Source organism: Eucyclogobius newberryi, unplaced genomic scaffold, assembly GCF_026437365.1.
Source record: "Eucyclogobius newberryi isolate DKJ021-1_F unplaced genomic scaffold, fEucNew1.0.hap1 SCAF_36, whole genome shotgun sequence".
NCBI classification, from domain to species: Eukaryota; Metazoa; Chordata; class Actinopteri; order Gobiiformes; family Gobiidae; genus Eucyclogobius; species Eucyclogobius newberryi.
In genome coordinates this window covers 259,166-282,268 of record NW_027316012.1, presented here as the reverse complement: position 1 = coordinate 282,268, position 23,103 = coordinate 259,166, and the positions used below count along the sequence as shown (strand labels likewise).

Sequence of the window (23,103 nt, the reverse complement as noted above, 5' to 3'; positions counted from 1 at the left end):
GTTCTCAGGTTTAAAATGTCAAAATGTGCTCATGTGACTTTATACGACTAGAATTTGCTTGAAGGTACCTTCAGGGATGTAAAAGGAAGAGCAATTTTGCACATTTTTGGCGCTTTAGGTACGGTTCAAATGGGATTGCAATAAGAGTTCTGACCTCTAAGTCTGAAAAGAGATTTCCTTAAATTGACACATAACAAAGCAACAAACGTGGGGTTTTACCTGACATAAATCCAGCAGTTTAGGCCAAAAAAAAGCAGCAGGTTTTTAGGTAGGTCTTGCTTCGTTTGTACCTTCAGTACTAAAGATCGGCTTTACCTAACAACGATCCAGCCCAATTAAAATCGGCACGTTTGCAATATTTAAACTATTTCTCAAGCAACTGGCTAGTATGGGGATCGAACCCACGACCTTGGCGTTATTAGCACCACGCTCTAACCAACTGAGCTAACCAGCCAAAGTTGTCAGGAGTAAAAGGTCAAAATGTGCTTATGTGACTATATAAGACTAGAATTTGCTTGAAGGTACCTTCAGGGATGTAAAAGGAAGAGCAATTTTGCACATTTTTGGCGCTTTAGGTACGGTTCAAATGGGATTGAATTAAGTGTTCTGACCTCTAAGTCTGAAAAGAGATTTCCTTAAATTGACACATAACAAAGCAACAAACGTGGGATTATACCTGCCATAAATCCAGCAGTTTAGGCCAAAAAAAAACAGCAGGTTTTTAGGTAGAAGGTCTTGCTTCGTTTGTACCATCAGTACTAAAGATCGGCTTTACCTAACAACGATCCAGCCCAATGAAAATCGGCAGGTTTGTAATATTTAAACGATTTCTCAAGCAAGATCTTTCAACCGCCACACATACTAAACTGGCAAGTATGGGCATCGAACCCACGACCTTGGCGTAATTAGCACCACGCTCTAACCAACTGAGCTAACCAGCCAAAGTTCTTATGAGTGAAATGTCAAAATGTGCTCATGTGACTATATAAGACTAGAATTTGCTTGAAGGTACCTTCAGGGATGTAAAAGGAAGAGCAATTTTGCACATTTTTGGCGCTTTAGGTACGGTTCAAATGGGATTGAAATAAGTGTTCTGACCTCTAAGTCTGAAAAGAGATTTCCTTAAATTGAGACATAACAAAGCAACAAACGTGGGATTATACCTGACATAAATCCAGCAGTTTAGGCCAAAAAAAAACAGCAGGTTTTTAGGTAGAAGGTCTTGCTTCGTTTGTACCTTCAGTACTAAAGATCGGCTTTACCTAACAACGATCCAGCCCAATGAAAATCGGCAGGTTTGTAATATTTAAACTATTTCTCAAGCAATATCTTTCGAACGCCACACATACTAAACTGGCTTGTATGGGCATCGAACCCACAACCTTGGTGTTATTAGCACTACGCTCTAACCAACTGAGCTATCGAGCCAAGGTTCTCAGGTTTAAAATGTCAAAATGTGCTCATGTGACTTTATACGACTAGAATTTGCTTGAAGGTACCTTCAGGGATGTAAAAGGAAGAGCAATTTTGCACATTTTTGGCGCTTTAGGTACGGTTCAAATGGGATTGCAATAAGAGTTCTGACCTCTAAGTCTGAAAAGAGATTTCCTTAAATTGACACATAACAAAGCAACAAACGTGGGGTTTTACCTGACATAAATCCAGCAGTTTAGGTCAAAAAAAAGCAGCAGGTTTTTAGGTAGGTCTTGCTTCGTTTGTACCTTCAGTACTAAAGATCGGCTTTACCTAACAACTATCCAGCCCAATTAAAATCGGCACGTTTGCAATATTTAAACTATTTCTCAAGCAACTGGCTAGTATGGGGATCGAACCCACGACCTTGGCGTTATTAGCACCACGCTCTAACCAACTGAGCTAACCAGCCAAAGTTGTCGGGAGGAAAAGGTCAAAATGTGCTTATGTGACTATATAAGACTAGAATTTGCTTGAAGGTACCTTCAGGGATGTAAAAGGAAGAGCAATTTTGCACATTTTTGGCGCTTTAGGTACGGTTCAAATGGGATTGAATTAAGTGTTCTGACCTCTAAGTCTGAAAAGAGATTTCCTTAAATTGACACATAACAAAGCAACAAACGTGGGATTATACCTGACATAAATCCAGCAGTTTAGGCCAAAAAAAAACAGCAGGTTTTTAGGTAGAAGGTCTTGCTTCGTTTGTACCATCAGTACTAAAGATCGGCTTTACCTAACAACGATCCAGCCCAATGAAAATCGGCAGGTTTGTAATATTTAAACGATTTCTCAAGCAAGATCTTTCAACCGCCACACATACTAAACTGGCAAGTATGGGCATCAAACCCACGACCTTGGCGTAATTAGCACCACGCTCTAACCAACTGAGCTAACCAGCCAAAGTTCTTATGAGTGAAATGTCAAAATGTGCTCATGTGACTATATAAGACTAGAATTTGCTTGAAGGTACCTTCAGGGATGTAAAAGGAAGAGCAATTTTGCACATTTTTGGCGCTTTAGGTACGGTTCAAATGGGATTGAAATAAGTGTTCTGACCTCTAAGTCTGAAAAGAGATTTCCTTAAATTGAGACATAACAAAGCAACAAACGTGGGATTATACCTGACATAAAGCCAGCAGTTTAGGCCAAAAAAAAAACAGCAGGTTTTTAGGTAGAAGGTCTTGCTTCGTTTGTACCTTCAGTACTAAAGATCGGCTTTACCTAACAACGATCCAGCCCAATGAAAATCGGCAGGTTTGTAATATTTAAACTATTTCTCAAGCAATATCTTTCGACCGCCACACATACTAAACAGGCTTGTATGGGCATCGAACCCACAACCTTGGTGTTATTAGCACTACGCTCTAACCAACTGAGCTATCGAGCCAAGGTTCTCAGGTTTAAAATGTCAAAATGTGCTCATGTGACTTTATACGACTAGAATTTGCTTGAAGGTACCTTCAGGGATGTAAAAGGAAGAGCAATTTTGCACATTTTTGGCGCTTTAGGTACGGTTCAAATGGGATTGCAATAAGAGTTCTGACCTCTAAGTCTGAAAAGAGATTTCCTTAAATTGACACATAACAAAGCAACAAACGTGGGGTTTTACCTGACATAAATCCAGCAGTTTAGGCCAAAAAAAAGCAGCAGGTTTTTAGGTAGGTCTTGCTTCGTTTGTACCTTCAGTACTAAAGATCGGCTTTACCTAACAACGATCCAGCCCAATTAAAATCGGCACGTTTGCAATATTTAAACTATTTCTCAAGCAACTGGCTAGTATGGGGATCGAACCCACGACCTTGGCGTTATTAGCACCACGCTCTAACCAACTGAGCTAACCAGCCAAAGTTGTCAGGAGTAAAAGGTCAAAATGTGCTTATGTGACTATATAAGACTAGAATTTGCTTGAAGGTACCTTCAGGGATGTAAAAGGAAGAGCAATTTTGCACATTTTTGGCGCTTTAGGTACGGTTCAAATGGGATTGAATTAAGTGTTCTGACCTCTAAGTCTGAAAAGAGATTTCCTTAAATTGACACATAACAAAGCAACAAACGTGGGATTATACCTGCCATAAATCCAGCAGTTTAGGCCAAAAAAAAACAGCAGGTTTTTAGGTAGAAGGTCTTGCTTCGTTTGTACCATCAGTACTAAAGATCGGCTTTACCTAACAACGATCCAGCCCAATTAAAATCGGCACGTTTGCAATATTTAAACTATTTCTCAAGCAACTGGCTAGTATGGGGATCGAACCCACGACCTTGGCGTTATTAGCACCACGCTCTAACCAACTGAGCTAACCAGCCAAAGTTGTCGGGAGGAAAAGGTCAAAATGTGCTTATGTGACTATATAAGACTAGAATTTGCTTGAAGGTACCTTCAGGGATGTAAAAGGAAGAGCAATTTTTCACATTTTTGGCGCTTTAGGTACGGTTCAAATGGGATTGCAATAAGTGTTCTGACCTCTAAGTCTGAAAAGAGATTTCCTTAAATTGACACATAACAAAGCAACAAACGTGGGATTATACCTGACATAAATCCAGCAGTTTAGGCCAAAAAAAACAGCAGGTTTTTAGGTAGAAGGTCTTGCTTCGTTTGTACCATCAGTACTAAAGATCGGCTTTACCTAACAACGATCCAGCCCAATGAAAATCGGCAGGTTTGTAATATTTAAACTATTTCTCAAGCAAAATCTTTCAACCGCCACACATACTAAACTGGCTAGTATGGGCATCGAACCCACGACCTTGGCGTAATTAGCACCACGCTCTAACCAACTGAGCTAACCAGCCAAAGTTCTTATGAGTGAAATGTCAAAATGTGCTCATGTGACTATATAAGACTAGAATTTGCTTGAAGGTACCTTCAGGGATGTAAAAGGAAGAGCAATTTTGCACATTTTTGGCGCTTTAGGTACGGTTCAAATGGGATTGCAATAAGTGTTCTGACCTCTAAGTCTGAAAAGAGATTTCCTTAAATTGACACATAACAAAGCACCAAACGTGGGATTATACCTGACATAAATCCACTAGTTTAGGCCAAAAAAAGCAGCAGTTTTTAAGTATAAGGTCTTGCCTCGTTTGTACCTTCAGTACTAAAGATTGGCTTTACCTAACAACGATCCAGCCCAATGAAAATAGGAAGGTTTGTAATAGTTAAATTCTTTCTTAATCAATATCTTACATATACTAAACTTACTCAACTGGCTAGAATGGGGATCTAACCCTCGACCTTGGTGTTATTAGTACCACGCTAACCAGCCACATTTTCCACATGTAAAATGTCAAAATGTGCGCAAGGGACCATATAATATAAGAGTTGGCTTGAAGGTACCTTCAGGGATGTAAAAGGAAAAGCAATTTTGCACATTTTTGGCGCTTTAGGTACGGTTCAAATGGGATTGCAATAAGAGTTCTGACCTCTAAGTCTGAAAAGAGATTTCCTTAAATTGACACATAACAAAGCAACAAACGTGGGGTTTTACCTGACATAAATCCACTAGTTTAGGCCAAAAAAAAGCAGCAGGTTTTTAGGTAGGTCTTGCTTCGTTTGTACCTTCAGTACTAAAGATCGGCTTTACCTAACAACAATCCAGCCCAATGAAAATCGGCACGTTTGCAATATTTAAACTATTTCTCAAGCAACTGGCTAGTATGGGGATCGAACCCACGACCTTGGCGTTATTAGCACCACGCTCTAACCAACTGAGGAGGCGCGGCAGCCGTGGATTCATTAGCTAAACAGCCCTAAACAGAATCCCATTCATTTCCTATGGTAGTGCTAAACCACTACGGATGTAATATACTTTTGGCCAGCGGCGGCGCTGTGGCGAGAGCGCGCCATGTTTGAATGCAGAGTGACGTCATTCATTCAATGTGACCGGGACAAGTTTAGCACTAGATCTGCTCCTGTTTTCACCTTCTTATGGACATTTTACTGCCCCAGAACACTCGTATTTTGTGGCATTTATAACGGGCATTTGAGGACGTTTTCAGGTAAAGTTCGTCTTGTGTTTTGCACTTTTGAAACTGTGTTTTTAGTCACGTAAAATCACTGCTACTTCCATGTCTCTGTTGAACAACTAACGCGACTTTTCTGTCAGTTTTGTGTGATATTCAGCCCTGTTAAGTTAAACTTTATTACATTTAAAGGTTTGCAGTTGTGCAGTTTTATTTAAGGTGTAATATTACGTGATCTGTGTGTTGTGTTGTCTCTTATTGTGCATAAAAGTAGTTGTAGCATCAACAATTCATCACAAGTAAGAGAGACTTTGTTTGTCCCACAATGGGGGAAATGCCTTCACTTAATGTTAATGTGGAGGACATTCCACAACTGTTACCTAGCAACAGACTGTAAACAAGAGCCAAAATCCATATGAATGACTCAACAATTATGTTGATTATGTTGTTCCTCTCTCCTGTCCTGTCCTCTGTCCTTTCCTCTCTCCTGTCCTCCTCTCCCCTGTCCTCCTCTCCCCCATCCTCCTCTGCCCTGTCCTCCACTATCCTGCCCTCCTCTGTCCTTTCCTCTGTCCTTTCCTCTGTCCTGTCCTCTCTCCTGTCCTCCTCTCCCCCGTACTCCTCTGCCCCGTACTCCTCTGTCCTGTCCTCCTCTGCCCTGTCCTCCTCTGTCCTGTCCTCCACTATCCTGTCCTCCTCTACCCTGTCCTCCTCTGCCCTATCCTCTGCCCTGTCCTCCTCTCTCCTGCCCTCCTCTGTCCTGTCCTCCACTATCCTGCCCTCCTCTGTCCTGTCCTCCACTATCCTGTCCTCCTCTGTCCCGTCCTCCTCTGTCCCGTCCTCCTCTGTCCTGTCCTCCTCTGTCCTGTCCTCCTCTGCCCTGTCCTCCACTATCCTGTCCTCCTCTCTCCTGCCCTCCTCTGTCCCGTCCTCTGTCCCACCCACTCGTGTCCCCACCAGCTCTCTTCGTGAGCCCTTGGGTGAGTATAACTACATAAATCATGTGTTCTTGGTTTGTGTGGAGTCACACAGAGTCACACCGTGTAGAGGAGCAGTCACTTCTGTTTCATTTCATGTCTTTTCCTTTAGCAGTGGCTGAAGAGGACGCGCTGGAGAGGACAATGTTCAGCATCTCCGTCCAATCAACACGTGGATGTGTGTAATGTGTCTGTAACGCTTTAGCTCCATTTTGGATGTACCATGTGTTAAAAAGGTTTGTCTTTTATTCCAGCCGTGTCTGCACCAGTCGCTGCTGAGCTCCATCATCCTCAGGTTTACAGAAGTTCACACACAGATGTCCTGCCATGAAAGACACTTTGGGACACGTTCTGTCCTGTGCATGAGTTCAGTTGTTCCTGACCCTGTTCAGGTCCTGCTCTGAATTCATGCATCTGTGATGAGAGTAAGTCATATTATCTGGTGTTCAATATGAATGAGTGAGAGCTTCTTCTGCTCATTCACACTAACATTGCTAAATAAAACAGCAATATAAACTTACTTATGATATAAACAACAGGTCAAATGTAAGTGTGCGTTGTTACTAACGGCTAAATATGACTCATTATTCGTCTTCTTCTCTTACAGCAGCTGCACAGTCCAAACAGACTGTTCTGGAGGAACCACAGGACGGTAAGAGCTTTTACTTGTTGCTTATTCACTGTAAGATCAAAGTTGATCAAACGTATCATACATTTCTTTCCTCTCTTCAGCTGCTGCAGATGTGCTGCCCCTTAAGCCTCCAGTGCCACTTCCACAGGAGCTGAGGTTTGTTCTGGCCGAGTCTGGAAGTACTTCAGCTCCAGGTCTGACATTTTAATAGAATAATCTAAACAAACATAAACCTATATTGTGGTGTTTTAGTTGTTTCAGATGCAGCTCGTCCCACACATTCTGCATCTGATGCTCCTGGAGAAGAGAGAACCCAAAGTGAGTGAGCTCCATGTGTGTCTGTGTCTGTCTCAGTCAAACGATCACAGAGTGAACAGATGAATGCTTCATGCTCCATGTGTGTCTGTCTCAGTCAAACGATCACAGAGTGAACAGATGAATGCTTCATGCTCCATGTGTGTCTGTCTCAGTCAAACCATCACAGAGTGAACAGATGAATGCTTCATGCTGACTGTAGTTTGACAGCCAGTGCAGTGGTTCTAAATGTGTGTCATGTCTTGTATTTCACGTGTTGCTTATCACTAAAACATTCATCTGTTTTGTTCTGTAGTTCCTCCTCCAGTGAAGCTTCAGCCGCAGTCGTCACAACAGGCCGCCTCCACCTCCACTGCCCCTGAGCCAATCCCAACAGCACGCTACACCCGACCACAAAACTACATATTTATCATTACATCATCATCACATCAGATTATTAAATGCCACATCTTCACTCAACATCAGCCCGAAAAACTGGAGCAAACACAGACACTCTGGCAGCACCACCACAACTCTGCCTGTTGTCACCATGACAACTGTCGTCACCACGACGACTGCCGTCACCACGACGACTGTCGTCACCACGACACCTGCCACAGTGAAGCCTCCTCCTCAGACCATCACCTCGCCTCCTACAGTTCTGACCATCACCGTCTCTTTCTCAGGATGCCCTGAGCAGCAGCAGCAGCCCTGAAGAAACACCACCTTTTAAGGACTTTGTGGACACAGAGTTCTTCCAGAGGGAGCTGGAGGCCACAAGACAGAGAGAGGAGGAAAGGAAGCAACAGAAGAGGAAGAGAGAGGAGTCACCTGCCCCAGGGAGAACGTGCAGGTTCTGCCCCAGGGAGAACGTGCAGGTTCTGCAAACTGGTGCTGAAGCAGGCCCTCACAGTCCTCACATCCACACATACTTCCCTGGACTGTATATATCTGTATATTTATTGTAAATACTACTGTCAAGTAATGAATGCTGTCTGAATTGTAAATAAATGAAACTTGATATTTCTGGTATTTCCCTGTCAATAAATATTCTTAAAAGTATATGTTATTGTGTTTTCTTATATAATAATACAATAATATTCCATACATGATTGAGATATCATATCATTAATAATATGAGTAAATGTTTTATTTCTCTGCAGAACATAAACTGAACACAGTGGTACAGTTCAGTGCTGCAGTGTTAGAGATGTGATAGTGTGACCTCTGACCCCTGCGGACTAAACTCCCTGTTTCTGACCCACTCCAAGTTTATTCATGCAGAAGATGTGACGTGGGTTAATCTCTTAAGGTGAAGCAGAAATCACTTTTTGTGATCAATTTGTGATTTTATTAATATTGCAAATCAGTCCCAGCAGCTGCATGTGAGTCCTTCTCATGATCTGACCTTTAACAAGTGCAAACTGACACACCAACTCATAAACTTTATACATTTAAAGTTTGAACTTATAAACTTCATATATTTAAAGTTTTGATCCTTTGAAAGGTTCCTCTTCTTCTGGGCACAGCAGGATTTGAACTCTGGTCTCTTGAGATGAATTTGTGAACAACACGAATCTCTGCATTCTGATTGGTTGGCCTTCATCACAGTGGCACATGGCACACAGGCTCATTCTGATTGGCTGACGCTCTATGCCCACTATCCACGGCTGGCCCAACTGAGCTAACCAGCCAAAGTTGTCAGGAGTAAAAGGTCAAAATGTGCTTATGTGACTATATAAGACTAGAATTTGCTTGAAGGTACCTTCAGGGATGTAAAAGGAAGAGCAATTTTGCACATTTTTGGCGCTTTAGGTACGGTTCAAATGGGATTGAATTAAGTGTTCTGACCTCTAAGTCTGAAAAGAGATTTCCTTAAATTGACACATAACAAAGCAACAAACGTGGGATTATACCTGACATAAATCCACTAGTTTAGGCCAAAAAAAAACAGCAGGTTTTTAGGTAGAAGGTCTTGCTTCGTTTGTACCACCAGGACTAAAGATCGGCTTTACCTAACAACGATCCAGCCCAATGAAAATCGGCAGGTTTGTAATATTTAAACTATTTCTCAAGCAAAATCTTTCAACCGCCACACATACTAAACTGGCAAGTATGGGCATCGAACCCACAACCTTGGCGTTATTAGCACCACGCTCTAACCAACTGAGCTAACCAGCCAAGGTTTTCAGGTTTAAAATGTCAAAATCTGCTCATGTGACTTAAAACGACTAGAATTTGCTTGAAGGTACCTTCACGGATGTAAAAGGAAGAGCAATTTTGCACATTTTTGGCGCTTTAGCCCTTTAAGCGCCAAAGTCGCAGAAATGCAACTTTACCGTACAAGGAAATTAATGAAATAATAGTAGAAAATGAATCACTTCAGTCATTGGTCGGTTCGGTGCAACTTCCCTTTATTAGCCAGGTATGATCCAGGGCAGATCCGGTAAGGAAAAAAATGGCTGGAGGAAGTACACGTGGCATGCAATTTACAGCAGATTCTGACTCTGAAGGGTATTATCTCCCCGAGAGTGACGATGGATTTCCAAGTGGAGATGAAGGGACTTCGAAACAACGGACAGGTGCAAAGGACAGACGGAGGCGAGGAACCAGTGGAACCAGTGGCTGCAGTAAAACTTGCCCGGTGGATGAGAGCTGGGACATGCTGAGAGAGGTCGAGGTATTTGAGGCATGGATCAAACCTTTTGAAGACCCAGTTGGCTACACAGGAGAGATGGATCTGACGGATGCTAATCCATTTGATATTCTGTCACTCTTTCTGACCGATCAGTTTTGGACTTTCATTACTGATGAGACAAATAGATATGCACATCAGTGTATGGCACCTATGATTCTGAAGCCACATTCAAGATTTCTTGAGTGGTATGATGTATCAGTCACCGAAATGAAAGCTTTCTTCGCTTTGCATCTCTCCATGGGCCTTGTTGAGAAACCTGAAATCGAGGATTACTGGGGAACATTTTGGCTTACACAAACGCCTGGATTTGGAAATGTAATGTCAAGAAACAGATTTGAAATCATTCTTTCGTTCTTTCATTTTGTCAACAATAATGATTATGTGAGAACAGGCGAGCCCGGGCACGATAAACTGTTCAAAGTCCGCCCAATAATAGATTTGATTATTCCCAAATTTGCAGCAGTTTACAGTCCAATCAAGGAGCTTTCTTTAGATGAAATGACAATAGCTTTCAAGGGGAGATCTTCACTAAAATGTTACTCTCCGAATAAACCTGACAAATATGGCTATAGAGTGTATGCCCTGAGTGAAAGCTGTTCAGGGTATGTTTTGCGCTGGTCAATGCACACTGGACAGTACAAAAATAATGCAAGCAACATCAGTGCAACACACGCAGTTGTCCGTGAGTTGGTTTCTCCCTTTACGGGCAAAGGACACGAGATTTACATGGACAGTTACTATACCTCGCCTGTAATTGCAAATGAATTAGCAGATTTGGAAACTGGACTGTGTGGGACGGTAAGGATTACCAGGTTGGGGATGCCAAAATGCCTTGGTAAAAGTGTCTTACAGCTGAAAAAAGGAGATGACCCAGTTTTTTGCAGAAAGGGAAAACTCCTGGCTTGTGCTTGGCACGATACTAAACGTCTCACCATGTTGTCCACAGTCCATGGAAATGATTGTGTTCAGAGGAGGATCCGATCCAAGACAGATGACACTGGCTTCCGTGACATCAAAAGACCTGTATGTGTCGACCAGTACAACGCCTACATGGGTGGAGTGGACACTGCTGACCAGAGGATGAAGACATACCTCTTTCCACACAGGTCCCGGAAATGGTATCATCGCATATTCAATGCCATTATAAGCATAAGTATTGTCAACTCACACATCATATACACCAAATCCACTCCAGGCCCACACAAACCTTTAAAGGTGTACATTCTGAAGATTATTGATGCATTACTGGCTGATCACTCCAAAAAACAAGAAAGGCGCTCAAGACCGGAGGGTGAAATGCCACAGAGACTCACAGAGCGTCATTGGCTTTGTCAAGCAGAGGGACGTCCAGACTGCGCCGTGTGCTCTGACCGCTCTCGTACCAAAGGCAGGCGGCAAACAAAGTACAGGTGCCGTCAGTGTGGCGTTGGCCTCTGTGCGGTTCCATGCAACGAGAGATACCATACGCTAAAAAACTTTAAATGCTGTCATTTGGATATGTAAAAGTGCAGGGTACCTTGACCCTGGATGGACATCTTTTCTGTGATGGCTCTCTCCTTTCTTCACTGCTTTCTCCACAACCTGCCTGGCACCAATGATGGATGTATAAGTTGGAAAAATAAAAAAAATGAAAAAAAATACATAATAAATACCGTGTTTGTCATCATTTGGTCAGAACTTGTAATCAGAGCCCGAGTTTGAAGATGTGAGCAAAAGGGGTGAAAATGGGTTAAAATGTGAAAAAACACCAAAATGAGCAAAATGAAATAATCCCCCATCATCAGTGCACAGTTTGCCCCCAGAAAAGCACTCCCCTGGGGCCTGGAGGTGATCTGACCACCAGAATATAGTACCATATACCCCTGCTGGTCTTAGAAAAAAAACCGAGCTTCCAGCCAATAGTACACTATACCCGAGGGACTCTGTCGTTTTTCGGCAATAGTACACTATACCCGAGGGACTCTGTCGTTTTTCGGCAATAGTACACTATACCCGAGGGACTCTGTCGTTTTTCGGCAATAGTACACTATACCCGAGGGACTCTGTCGTTTTTCGGCAATAGTACACTATACCCGAGGGACTCTGTCGTTTTTCCGGGCCGTAGTATGAAGTTGTGAGCAAAAGGGGTGAAAATGGGTTAAAATGTGAAAAAACACCAAAATGAGCTAAATTAAATAATCCCCCATCATCAGTGCACTGTTTGCCCCCAGAAAAGCACTCCAATGGGGCCTGGAGGTGATCTGACCATCAGAGTATAGCACCATATGCCCCTGAGGGACTTAGAGTAAAAACCGAAATAGTACACTATGCCTGAAAAGACTCTGTCGTTTTTCTGCAATAGTACACTATACCCGAGGGACTCTGTCGTTTTTCCGGGCCGTAGTATGAAGTTGTGAGCAAAAGGGGTGAAAATGGGTTAAAATGTGAAAAAACACCAAAATGAGCAAAATGAAATAATCCCCCATCATCAGTGCACTGTTTGCCCCCAGAAAAGCACTCCAATGGGGCCTGGAGGTGATCTGACCATCAGAGTATAGCACCATATGCCCCTGAGGGACTTAGAGTAAAAACCGAAATAGTACACTATGCCTGAAAAGACTCTGTCGTTTTTCTGCAATAGTACACTATACCCGAGGGACTCTGTCGTTTTTCCGGGCCGTAGTATGAAGTTGTGAGCAAAAGGGGTGAAAATGGGTTAAAATGTGAAAAAACACCAAAATGAGCAAAATGAAATAATCCCCCATCATCAGTGCACTGTTTGCCCCCAGAAAAGCACTCCCCTGGGGCCTGGAGGTGATCTGACCATCAGAGTATAGCACCATATGCCCCTGAGGGACTTAGAGTAAAAACCGAAATAGTACACTATACCTGAAAAGACTCTGTCATTTTTCGGCAATAGTACACTATACCCGAGCGACTCTGTCGTTTTTCCGGGCCGTAGTATGAAGTTGTGAGCAAATGGGGTGAAAATGGGTTAAAATGTGAAAAAACACCAAAATGAGCAAAATGAAATAATCCCCCATCATCAGTGCACTGTTTGCCCCCAGAAAAGCACTCCCCTGGGGCCTGGAGGTGATCTGACCACCAGAGTATAGTACCATATGCCCCTGCTGTACTTAGAAAAAAAAACGAAATAGTACACTATGCCCAAAGGGACTCTGTCGTTTTTCGGCAATAGTACACTATACCCCGTTGGACTCTGTCGTTTTTTGGGCTCGTGGGAATAAGCGTTCAGCTCAAGAATCCCGGGCTAAATCACGCTGCTCCCGAGATATTCTTACGCTGCTCTCACGCGGAATGTGCAAAATGGTAATGCTGGGAGGGACGGGCGGGCGGTTTTTGAGAATGACGTTTTTCGCAATCGAAACAGGTACATTTCCTGGTTGTGCGGCTACCGGGCAAGGAGCTCGTTTGACGGGCACACGAGAACCGCGATCGATGGGCCCCATTCTGGTTTTATCCAGCTTCCAAGGCTCCTTCACAGCCGTAATGTCAAGTCATGGTTCGGAGGTGCGGAGGTGAGCGTCGGATCACGGAGCCTCTGAATGGAGCCCCGCGCTCCCGCTCTCCTCCGCGCTCTAAGCGCCGCTCAGACCCGGCATGAGAGGGTCTATTTTCGGCTTGATTTTACCAGACTCCCGGGCACTTCCAGAAGCTTCCTGTTTGCTCTGATTGCTCGGGGCAGAGCACGGTGTCACGCTGACCACGGGCTGTACGCGGAGGTGAGAGCTGGTTGTAAGGCGGATCACGGAGCCTCTGAATGGAGCCCCGCGCTCCGCGCTCCTCCGGGCTCTAAGTGCCGCTCAGACCCGGCATGAGAGGGTCTATTTTCGGCTTGATTTTACCAGACTCCCGGGCACTTCCAGAAGCTTCCTGTTTGCTCTGATTGCTCGGGGCAGAGCACGGTGTCACGCTGACCACGGGCTGTACGCGGAGGTGAGAGCTGGTTGTAAGGCGGATCACGGAGCCTCTGAATGGAGCCCCGCGCTCCGCGCTCCTCCGGGCTCTAAGCGCCGCTCAGACCCGGCATGAGAGGGTCTATTTTCGGCTTGATTTTACAAGACTCCCGGGCACTTCCAGAAGCTTCCTGTTTTCTCTGATTGCTCGGGGCAGAGCACGGTGTCACGCTGACCACGGGCTGTACGCGGAGGTGACCCGCTCCGTGATCTTAGCGCCGCCCAGACCCAGGGCCATCCACCCCGCATACGGCCAGACTTTGCCCGGCCAGGGAGCACCTTCTGCGGGTCGGAGGCTCCGGGTCGGAGCCCCTGGAGCCTGGAGCCCTCACCGGGCCCCGAACTCGGCTGCCGGAGGCAGTGCAGTGCCTCATGGATAAAAGGCACCCAGCCGTCCAACTCGCGTGAGGCGGAGCAGGGATCATCCGTGAATCAACCATGAAAATGGTACAAATCATGGTTCTATGTATACCAGACAAGGAGCTTGGTCTATTGGCACTCAAGACCCGCCATCGTAGGGCCCCGTTCTGGTTTTATCCAGCTTCGAAGGCTCCTGCGCACTGCGGGTTTGTTTACATTTTGCGGCTGTGGTTTGCTCCGGCTAACCTCACGCCGGACACGTTGGAAGCGAGGCCGAGACAGAGGTCCCACCAGGCGCGGGGCTTCAGTCTGACTGGCTTCCCCCGCGCCTGGCCCCTTGTCTCCGGAGATGGGACCGTCACTCACACCCGCACTGAAGGACGCGCGGCTTGAAGGATGATGGCTGCGCTTAGCCCCTGTGCCAGGGGCTCTGAGCCAGTCCCCTTCAGCCTCAACGCGTCCGGTGGGAACACAGTCCGGGTCCATTGTCACTCACCCCTGCGCAGAAGGACGCGCGGCTTGGAGGATGATGGCTGCGCTTAGCTCCTGGCACAGGGGCTCTGCACCAGTCCCCTTCAGCCTCAACGCGTCCGGTGGAACAACAGTCCAGGCCCTCTGTCACTCACCCCCGCACTGAAGGACGCGCGGCTTGAAGGATGATGGCTGTGCTTAGCCCCTGTGCCAGGGGCTCTGAGCCAGTCCCCTTCAGCCTCAACGCGTCCGGTGGGAACACAGTCCGGGTCCACTGTCACTCACCCCTGCGCAGAAGGACGCGCGACTTGGAGGATGATGGCTGCGCTTAGCCCCTGGCACAGGGGCTCTGCACCAGTCCCCTTCAGCCTCAACGCGTCCGGTGGAACAACAGTCCAGGCCCACTGTCACTCACCCCCGCACTGAAGGACGCGCGGCTTGGAGGATGATGGCTGCGCTTAGCCCCTGTGCCAGGGGCTCTGAGCCAGTCCCCTTCAGCCTCAACGCGTCCGGTGGGAACACAGTCCGGGTCCATTGTCACTCACCCCTGCGCAGAAGGACGCGCGGCTTGGAGGATGATGGCTGCGCTTAGCCCCTGGCACAGGGGCTCTGCACCAGTCCCCTTCAGCCTCAACGCGTCCGGTGGAACAACAGTCCAGGCCCTCTGTCACTCACCCCCGCACTGAAGGACGCGCGGCTTGAAGGATGATGGCTGTGCTTAGCCCCTGTGCCAGGGGCTCTGAGCCAGTCCCCTTCAGCCTCAAAGCGTCCGGTGGGAACACAGTCCGGGTCCACTGTCACTCACCCCTGCGCAGAAGGACGCGCGGCTTGGAGGATGATGGCTGCGCTTAGCCCCTGGCACAGGGGCTCTGCACCAGTCCCCTTCAGCCTCAACGCGTCCGGTGGAACAACAGTCCAGGCCCACTGTCACTCACCCCCGCACTGAAGGACGCGCGGCTTGGAGGATGATGGCTGCGCTTAGCCCCTGTTACAGGGGCTCTGCGCCAGTCTCCTTCAGCCTCAACGCGTCCGACGGAACCACAGTCCGAGCCCATTGTCACTCACCCCCGCGCAGCAGGAGGCGCGGCTTGAAGGATGATGGCTGCGCTTAGCCCCTGGGCCCAAGGGCTCTGCGCCAGTCCCCTTCAGCCTCAACGTGTCCGATGGCTCTGCGCGGGGCGGGGGGCAGGGCCGGCGCATATTTTTGGTCCGACTCCGGTCCCTTCCTCGTCTCTGAGTTTGTCAAATGCAGCGCCTGTCCAGGGCTCACTTTGCTATCAACTGGCTGGTCACCGCCATCGTAGGGCCCCGTTCTGGTTTCATCCAGCTTCGAAGGCTCCTGCGCACTGCGGGGTTGTTGGCATTTGTGGTCCTGATTTGCGCTGGCTCACCCTTACGCTGGACACAGCGCCAGATGATATATTTGGTCCGACTCCGGTCCCTTCCTCGTCTCTGAGTTTGTCAAATGCAGCGCCTGTCCAGGGCTCACTTTGCTATCAACTGGCTGGTCACCGCCATCGTAGGGCCCCGTTCTGGTTTCATCCAGCTTCGAAGGCTCCTGCGCACTGCGGGGTTGTTGGCATTTGTGGTCCTGATTTGCGCTGGCTCACCCTTACGCTGGACACAGCGCCAGATGATATATTTGGTCCGACTCCGGTCCCTTCCTCGTCTCTGAGTTTGTCAAATGCAGCTCCTGTCCAGGGCTCACTTTGCTATCAACTGGCTGGTCACCGCCATCGTAGGGCCCCGTTCTGGTTTCATCCAGCTTCGAAGGCTCCTGCGCACTGCGGGGTTGTTGGCATTTGTGGTCCTGATTTGCGCTGGCTCACCCTTACGCTGGACACAGCGCCAGATGATATATTTGGTCCGACTCCGGTCCCTTCCTCGTCTCTGAGTTTGTCAAATGCAGCGCCTGTCCAGGGCTCACTTTGCTATCAACTGGCTGGTCACCGCCATCGTAGGGCCCCGTTCTGGTTTCATCCAGCTTCGAAGGCTCCTGCGCACTGCGGGGTTGTTGGCATTTGTGGTCCTGATTTGCGCTGGCTCACCCTTACGCTGGACACAGCGCCAGATGATATATTTGGTCCGACTCCGGTCCCTTCCTCGTCTCTGAGTTTGTCAAATGCAGCTCCTGTCCAGGGCTCACTTTGCTATCAACTGGCTGGTCACCGCCATCGTAGGGCCCCGTTCTGGTTTCATCCAGCTTCGAAGGCTCCTGCGCACTGCGGGGTTGTTGGCATTTGTGGTCCAGAGCCCCGGCTCTAAATTAAACCTGTTACCCTAGTAGGCCGGCCTCCGGGTCCCCCTCTCTTCTTCGGTTATGGAGTACATTGGGCGCGGGGGCAGCCAGTGGAGGGCAAGGGCCCTGCCTCCAAGTGTGGTGTAGGGGACAGGGGAGCCAGGGCCTTGGGGTCCTGGTGCTTTTTATCTTTTAAAGTGGCTCAGAGTACCAAGGGCACGGACTTCCAGGGGGCTGCACCAAGGGTGTGTAGCTCGTGTTGGGGTGCTTAAGTGTGGGTACCCGGGGACGAAAGGTGGGCCGGGGCCGGCGCGAGCCTCTGTGGTGAGTGCTGGGCCGTTCCCTTGGTACTCCAGTCGGAGTACCAAGGGCACGGACTTCCATGGTATAGTACCAAGGGCACGGACCTCCAGGGGGCTGAAACAAGGGTGTGTAGCCCGTGTGGGGGTGCTTAAGTGTGGGTCCCCGGGTTCGAAGGGAGGGCCTGGTCCCCGGTGGTCATCCCCGGAGTCCCAGAGCCTGCAACCCGGGGAAGAGTGGCCCGTCCCCAGACTGAGTTTGGGGGAATGCGGGGTGGCTCTGGAGGGGCTCCAGGGGTTCCAGGGGGTGCTCGGCGGAGGCCATGCCCAGCCAGAGTGGCCCTTCCCCGGGCAGAATCTGGGGAGAGTGGGGGGTGGCTCTGGAGGTGCTCCGGGGGCTCCAGGGGTTCCAGGGGGTGCTCAGTGGGGGCCATGCCCAGCCAGAGTTGCCCTTCCCCGGGGTGAGTCTGGAGGAGTGGGGGGTGGCTCTGGAGGGGCTCCAGGGGTTCCAGGGGGTGCTCGGCGGAGGCCATGCCCAGCCAGAGTGGCCCTTCCCCGGGCATAGTCTGGGGAGAGTGGGGGGTGGCTCTGGAGGTGCTCCGGGGGCTCGAGGGGGTGCTCAGTGGAGGCCATGCCCAGCCAGAGTGTCCCTTCCCCGTGCAGGGTCTGGAGGAGTGGGGGGTGGCTCTGGAGGTGCTCCGGGGGCTCCAGGGGTTCCAGGGGGTGCTCGGCGGAGGCCATGCCCAGCCAGAGTGGCCCTTCCCCGGGCATAGTCTGGGGAGAGTGGGGGGTGGCTCTGGAGGTGCTCCGGGGGCTCCAGGGGGTGCTCGGCGGAGGCATTGCCCAGCCAGAGTGGCCCTTCCCCGGGCATAGTCTGGGGAGAGTGGGGGGTGGCTCTGGAGGTGCTCCGGGGGCTCCAGGGGGTGCCCAGTGGAGGCCATGCCCAGCCAGAGTGTCCCTTCCCCGTGCAGAGTCTGGAGGAGTGGGGGGTGGCTCTGGAGGTGCTCCGGGGGCTCCAGGGGTTCCAGGGGGTGCTCGGCGGAGGCCATGCCCAGCCAGAGTGGCCCTTCCCCGGGCATAGTCTGGGGAGAGTGGGGGGTGGCTCTGGAGGTGCTCCGGGGGCTCCAGGGGTTCCAGGGGGTGCTCGGCGGAGGCCATGCCCAGCCAGAGTGGCCCTTCCCCGGGCATAGTCTGGGGAGAGTGGGGGGTGGCTCTGGAGGTGCTCCGGGGGCTCCAGGGGGTGCTCAGTGGAGGCCATGCCCAGCCAGAGTGGCCCTTCCCCGGGCAGAGTCTGGAGGAGTGGGGGGTGGCTCTGGAGGTGCTCCGGGGGCTCCAGGGGTTCCAGGGGGTGCTCAGCGGAGGCCATGCCCAGCCAGAGTTGCCCTTCCCCGGGGTGAGTCTGGAGGAGTGGGGGGTGGCTCTGGAGGGGCTCCAGGGGTTCCAGGGGGGTGCTCGGCGGAGGCCATGCCCAGCCAGAGTGGCCCTTCCCCGGGGTGAGTCTGGAGGAGTGGGGGGTGGCTCTGGAGGGGCTCCAGGGGTTCCAGGGGGTGCTCGGCGGAGGCCATGCCCAGCCAGAGTGGCCCTTCCCCGGGCATAGTCTGGGGAGAGTGGGGGGTGGCTCTGGAGGTGCTCCGGGGGCTCCAGGGGGTGCTCAGTGGAGGCCATGCCCAGCCAGAGTGGCCCTTCCCCGGGCATAGTCTGGGGAGAGTGGGGGGTGGCTCTGGAGGTGCTCCGGGGGCTTCAGGGGGTGCTCAGTGGAGGCCATGCCCAGCCAGAGTGTCCCTTCCCCGGGCAGAGTCTGGAGGAGTGGGGGGTGGCTCTGGAGGTGCTCCGGGGGCTCCAGGGGGTGCTCGGCGGAGGCCATGCCCAGCCAGAGTGGCCCTTCCCCGGGCATAGTCTGGGGAGAGTGGGGGGTGGCTCTGGAGGTGCTCCGGGGGCTCCAGGGGGTGCTCAGTGGAGGCCATGCCCAGCCAGAGTGTCCCTTCCCCGGGCAGAGTCTGGAGGAGTGGGGGGTGGCTCTGGAGGTGCTCCGGGGGCTCCAGGGGGTGCTCGGCGGAGGCCATGCCCAGCCAGAGTGGCCCTTCCCCGGGCATAGTCTGGGGAGAGTGGGGGGTGGCTCTGGAGGTGCTCCGGGGGCTCCAGGGGGTGCTCAGTGGAGGCCATGCCCAGCCAGAGTGTCCCTTCCCCGGGCAGAGTCTGGAGGAGTGGGGGGTGGCTCTGGAGGTGCTCCGGGGGCTCCAGGGGTTCCAGGGGGTGCTCAGCGGAGGCCATGCCCAGCCAGAGTGGCCCTTCCCCGGGGTGAGTCTGGGGAGAGTGGGGGGTGGCTCTGGAGGTGCTCCGGGGGCTCCAGGGGGTGCTCAGCGGAGGCCATGCCCAGCCAGAGTGGCCCTTCCCCGGGCATAGTCTGGGGAGAGTGGGGGGTGGCTCTGGAGGTGCTCTGGGGGCTCCAGAGGGTGCTCAGTGGAGGCCATGCCCAGCCAGAGTGTCCCTTCCCCGGGCAGAGTCTGGAGGAGTGGGGGGTGGCTCTGGAGGTGCTCCGGGGGCTCCAGGGGGTGCTCGGCGGAGGCCATGCCCAGCCAGAGTGGCCCTTCCCCGGGCATAGTCTGGGGAGAGTGGGGGGTGGCTCTGGAGGTGCTCCGGGGGCTCCAGGGGGTGCTCAGTGGAGGCCATGCCCAGCCAGAGTGTCCCTTCCCCGGGCATAGTCTGGGGAGAGTGGGGGGTGGCTCTGGAGGTGCTCCGGGGGCTTCAGGGGGTGCTCAGTGGAGGCCATGCCCAGCCAGAGTGTCCCTTCCCCGGGCAGAGTCTGGAGGAGTGGGGGGTGGCTCTGGAGGTGCTCCGGGGGCTCCAGGGGGTGCTCGGCGGAGGCCATGCCCAGCCAGAGTGGCCCTTCCCCGGGCAGAGTCTGGAGGAGTGGGGGGTGGCTCTGGAGGTGCTCCGGGGGCTCCAGGGGTTCCAGGGGGTGCTCAGTGGGGGCCATGCCCAGCCAGAGTGGCCTTTCCCCGGGCAAAGTCTGGTCGTGTGCGGGGTGGATGATCCCTGCTCTGCCTCACGCGAGTTCGAGACCGGCTGGGTGCCCTTTTATCCATGAGGCACTGCACTGCCTCCGGCAGCCGAGTTCGGGGCCCGGTGAGGGCTCCAGGCTCCAGGGGCTCCGACCCGGAGCCTCCGACCCGCAGAAGGTGCTCCCTGGCCGGGCAAAGTCTGGCCGTGTGCGGGGTGGATGATCCCTGCTCCGCCTCACGCGAGTTCGAGACCGGCTGGGTGCCCTTTTATCCATGAGGCACTGCACTTCCTCCGGCAGCCGAGTTCGGGGCCCGGTGAGGGCTCCAGGCTCCAGGGGCTCCGACCCGGAGCCTCCGACCCGCAGAAGGTGCTCCCTGGCCGGGCAAAGTCTGGCCGTGTGCGGGGTGGATGATCCCTGCTCCGCCTCACGCGAGTTCGAGACCGGCTGGGTGCCCTTTTATCCATGAGGCACTGCACTGCCTCCGGCAGCCGAGTTCGGGGCCCAGTGAGGGCTCCAGGCTCCAGGGGCTCCGACCCGGAGCCTCCGACCCGCAGAAGGTGCTCCCTGGCCGGGCAAAGTCTGGCCGTGTGCGGGGTGGATAATCCCTGCTCCGCCTCACGCGAGTTCGAGACCGGCTGGGTGCCCTTTTATCCATGAGGCACTGCACTGCCTCCGGCAGCCGAGTTCGGGGCCCGGTGAGGGCTCCAGGCTCCAGGGGCTCCGACCCGGAGCCTCCGACCCGCAGAAGGTGCTCCCTGGCCGGGCAAAGTCTGGCCGTGTGCGGGGTGGATGATCCCTGCTCCGCCTCACGCGAGTTCGAGACCGGCTGGGTGCCCTTTTATCCATGAGGCACTGCACTGCCTCCGGCAGCCGAGTTCGGGGCCCGGTGAGGGCTCCAGGCTCCAGGGGCTCCGACCCGGAGCCTCCGACCCGCAGAAGGTGCTCCCTGGCCGGGCAAAGTCTGGCCGTGTGCGGGGTGGATGATCCCTGCTCCGCCTCACGCGAGTTCGAGACCGGCTGGGTGCCCTTTTATCCATGAGGCACTGCACTGCCTCCCGCAGCCGAGTTCGGGGCCCGGTGAGGGCTCCAGGCTCCAGGGGCTCCGACCCGGAGCGTCCGACCCGCAGAAGGTGCTCCCTGGCCGGGCAAAGTCTGGCCGTGTGCGGGGTGGATGATCCCTGCTCCGCCTCACGCGAGTTCGAGACCGGCTGGGTGCCCTTTTATCCAAGAATCAACTGGAGTGTGGAGCTTCTACGGGCCTCCAGGGGCACTGCCGACCCAGAGCTGTGCCCCGGCTTCAGTTCTCTGTATCTCAGGAAGTTTTTTATTTATACATTTATTTCATCCATAATCTCTGGCGCCTAAAGGGTTATCAGTCCTTGGGGCTTGGGGCTAGGCTTGGCGTTTGTCAAATATTTATTTATTTTTGTCCACCTTTATTTACAAAAAATACAGAAGATGGCAGCAGATGATAAGGTATTGAAACCAAAAACTCTGTATTCTAACCCTTTAAGCGCCAAAGTCGCAGAAATGCAACTTTACCGTACAAGGAAATTAATGAAATAATAGTAGAAAATGAATCACTTCAGTCATTGGTCGGTTCGGTGCAACTTCCCTTTATTAGCCAGGTATGATCCAGGGCAGATCCGGTAAGGAAAAAAATGGCTGGAGGAAGTACACGTGGCATGCAATTTACAGCAGATTCTGACTCTGAAGGGTATTATCTCCCCGAGAGTGACGATGGATTTCCAAGTGGAGATGAAGGGACTTCGAAACAACGGACAGGTGCAAAGGACAGACGGAGGCGAGGAACCAGTGGAACCAGTGGCTGCAGTAAAACTTGCCCGGTGGATGAGAGCTGGGACATGCTGAGAGAGGTCGAGGTATTTGAGGCATGGATCAAACCTTTTGAAGACCCAGTTGGCTACACAGGAGAGATGGATCTGACGGATGCTAATCCATTTGATATTCTGTCACTCTTTCTGACCGATCAGTTTTGGACTTTCATTACTGATGAGACAAATAGATATGCACATCAGTGTATGGCACCTATGATTCTGAAGCCACATTCAAGATTTCTTGAGTGGTATGATGTATCAGTCACCGAAATGAAAGCTTTCTTCGCTTTGCATCTCTCCATGGGCCTTGTTGAGAAACCTGAAATCGAGGATTACTGGGGAACATTTTGGCTTACACAAACGCCTGGATTTGGAAATGTAATGTCAAGAAACAGATTTGAAATCATTCTTTCGTTCTTTCATTTTGTCAACAATAATGATTATGTGAGAACAGGCGAGCCCGGGCACGATAAACTGTTCAAAGTCCGCCCAATAATAGATTTGATTATTCCCAAATTTGCAGCAGTTTACAGTCCAATCAAGGAGCTTTCTTTAGATGAAATGACAATAGCTTTCAAGGGGAGATCTTCACTAAAATGTTACTCTCCAAATAAACCTGACAAATATGGCTATAGAGTGTATGCCCTGAGTGAAAGCTGTTCAGGGTATGTTTTGCGCTGGTCAATGCACACTGGACAGTACAAAAATAATGCAAGCAACATCAGTGCAACACACGCAGTTGTCCGTGAGTTGGTTTCTCCCTTTACGGGCAAAGGACACGAGATTTACATGGACAGTTACTATACCTCGCCTGTAATTGCAAATGAATTAGCAGATTTGGAAACTGGACTGTGTGGGACGGTAAGGATTACCAGGTTGGGGATGCCAAAATGCCTTGGTAAAAGT

At 51.1% G+C, this 23,103-nt stretch overlaps 6 non-coding genes across 6 annotated transcripts; all 6 read right to left on the bottom strand.

Moving 5' to 3' along the window:
- Nucleotides 1–380: 380 nt before the first annotated feature.
- Nucleotides 381–454, bottom strand: trnai-aau (transfer RNA isoleucine (anticodon AAU)). The gene has a single exon. It is a non-coding gene; the product is annotated as a tRNA-Ile (tRNA).
- A 1,357-nt stretch (nucleotides 455–1,811) lies between these two features.
- On the bottom strand, nucleotides 1,812–1,885 carry trnai-aau (transfer RNA isoleucine (anticodon AAU)). Its single transcript has one exon. It is a non-coding gene; the product is annotated as a tRNA-Ile (tRNA).
- Nucleotides 1,886–3,243: 1,358 nt separating this feature from the next.
- Nucleotides 3,244–3,317, bottom strand: trnai-aau (transfer RNA isoleucine (anticodon AAU)). Its single transcript has one exon. It is a non-coding gene; the product is annotated as a tRNA-Ile (tRNA).
- A 386-nt stretch (nucleotides 3,318–3,703) lies between these two features.
- trnai-aau (transfer RNA isoleucine (anticodon AAU)) lies at nucleotides 3,704–3,777 on the bottom strand. Its single transcript has one exon. It is a non-coding gene; the product is annotated as a tRNA-Ile (tRNA).
- A 412-nt stretch (nucleotides 3,778–4,189) lies between these two features.
- Nucleotides 4,190–4,263, bottom strand: trnai-aau (transfer RNA isoleucine (anticodon AAU)). The gene has a single exon. It is a non-coding gene; the product is annotated as a tRNA-Ile (tRNA).
- A 5,176-nt stretch (nucleotides 4,264–9,439) lies between these two features.
- On the bottom strand, nucleotides 9,440–9,513 carry trnai-aau (transfer RNA isoleucine (anticodon AAU)). Its single transcript has one exon. It is a non-coding gene; the product is annotated as a tRNA-Ile (tRNA).
- Between the last annotated feature and the right edge of the window lie 13,590 nt (nucleotides 9,514–23,103).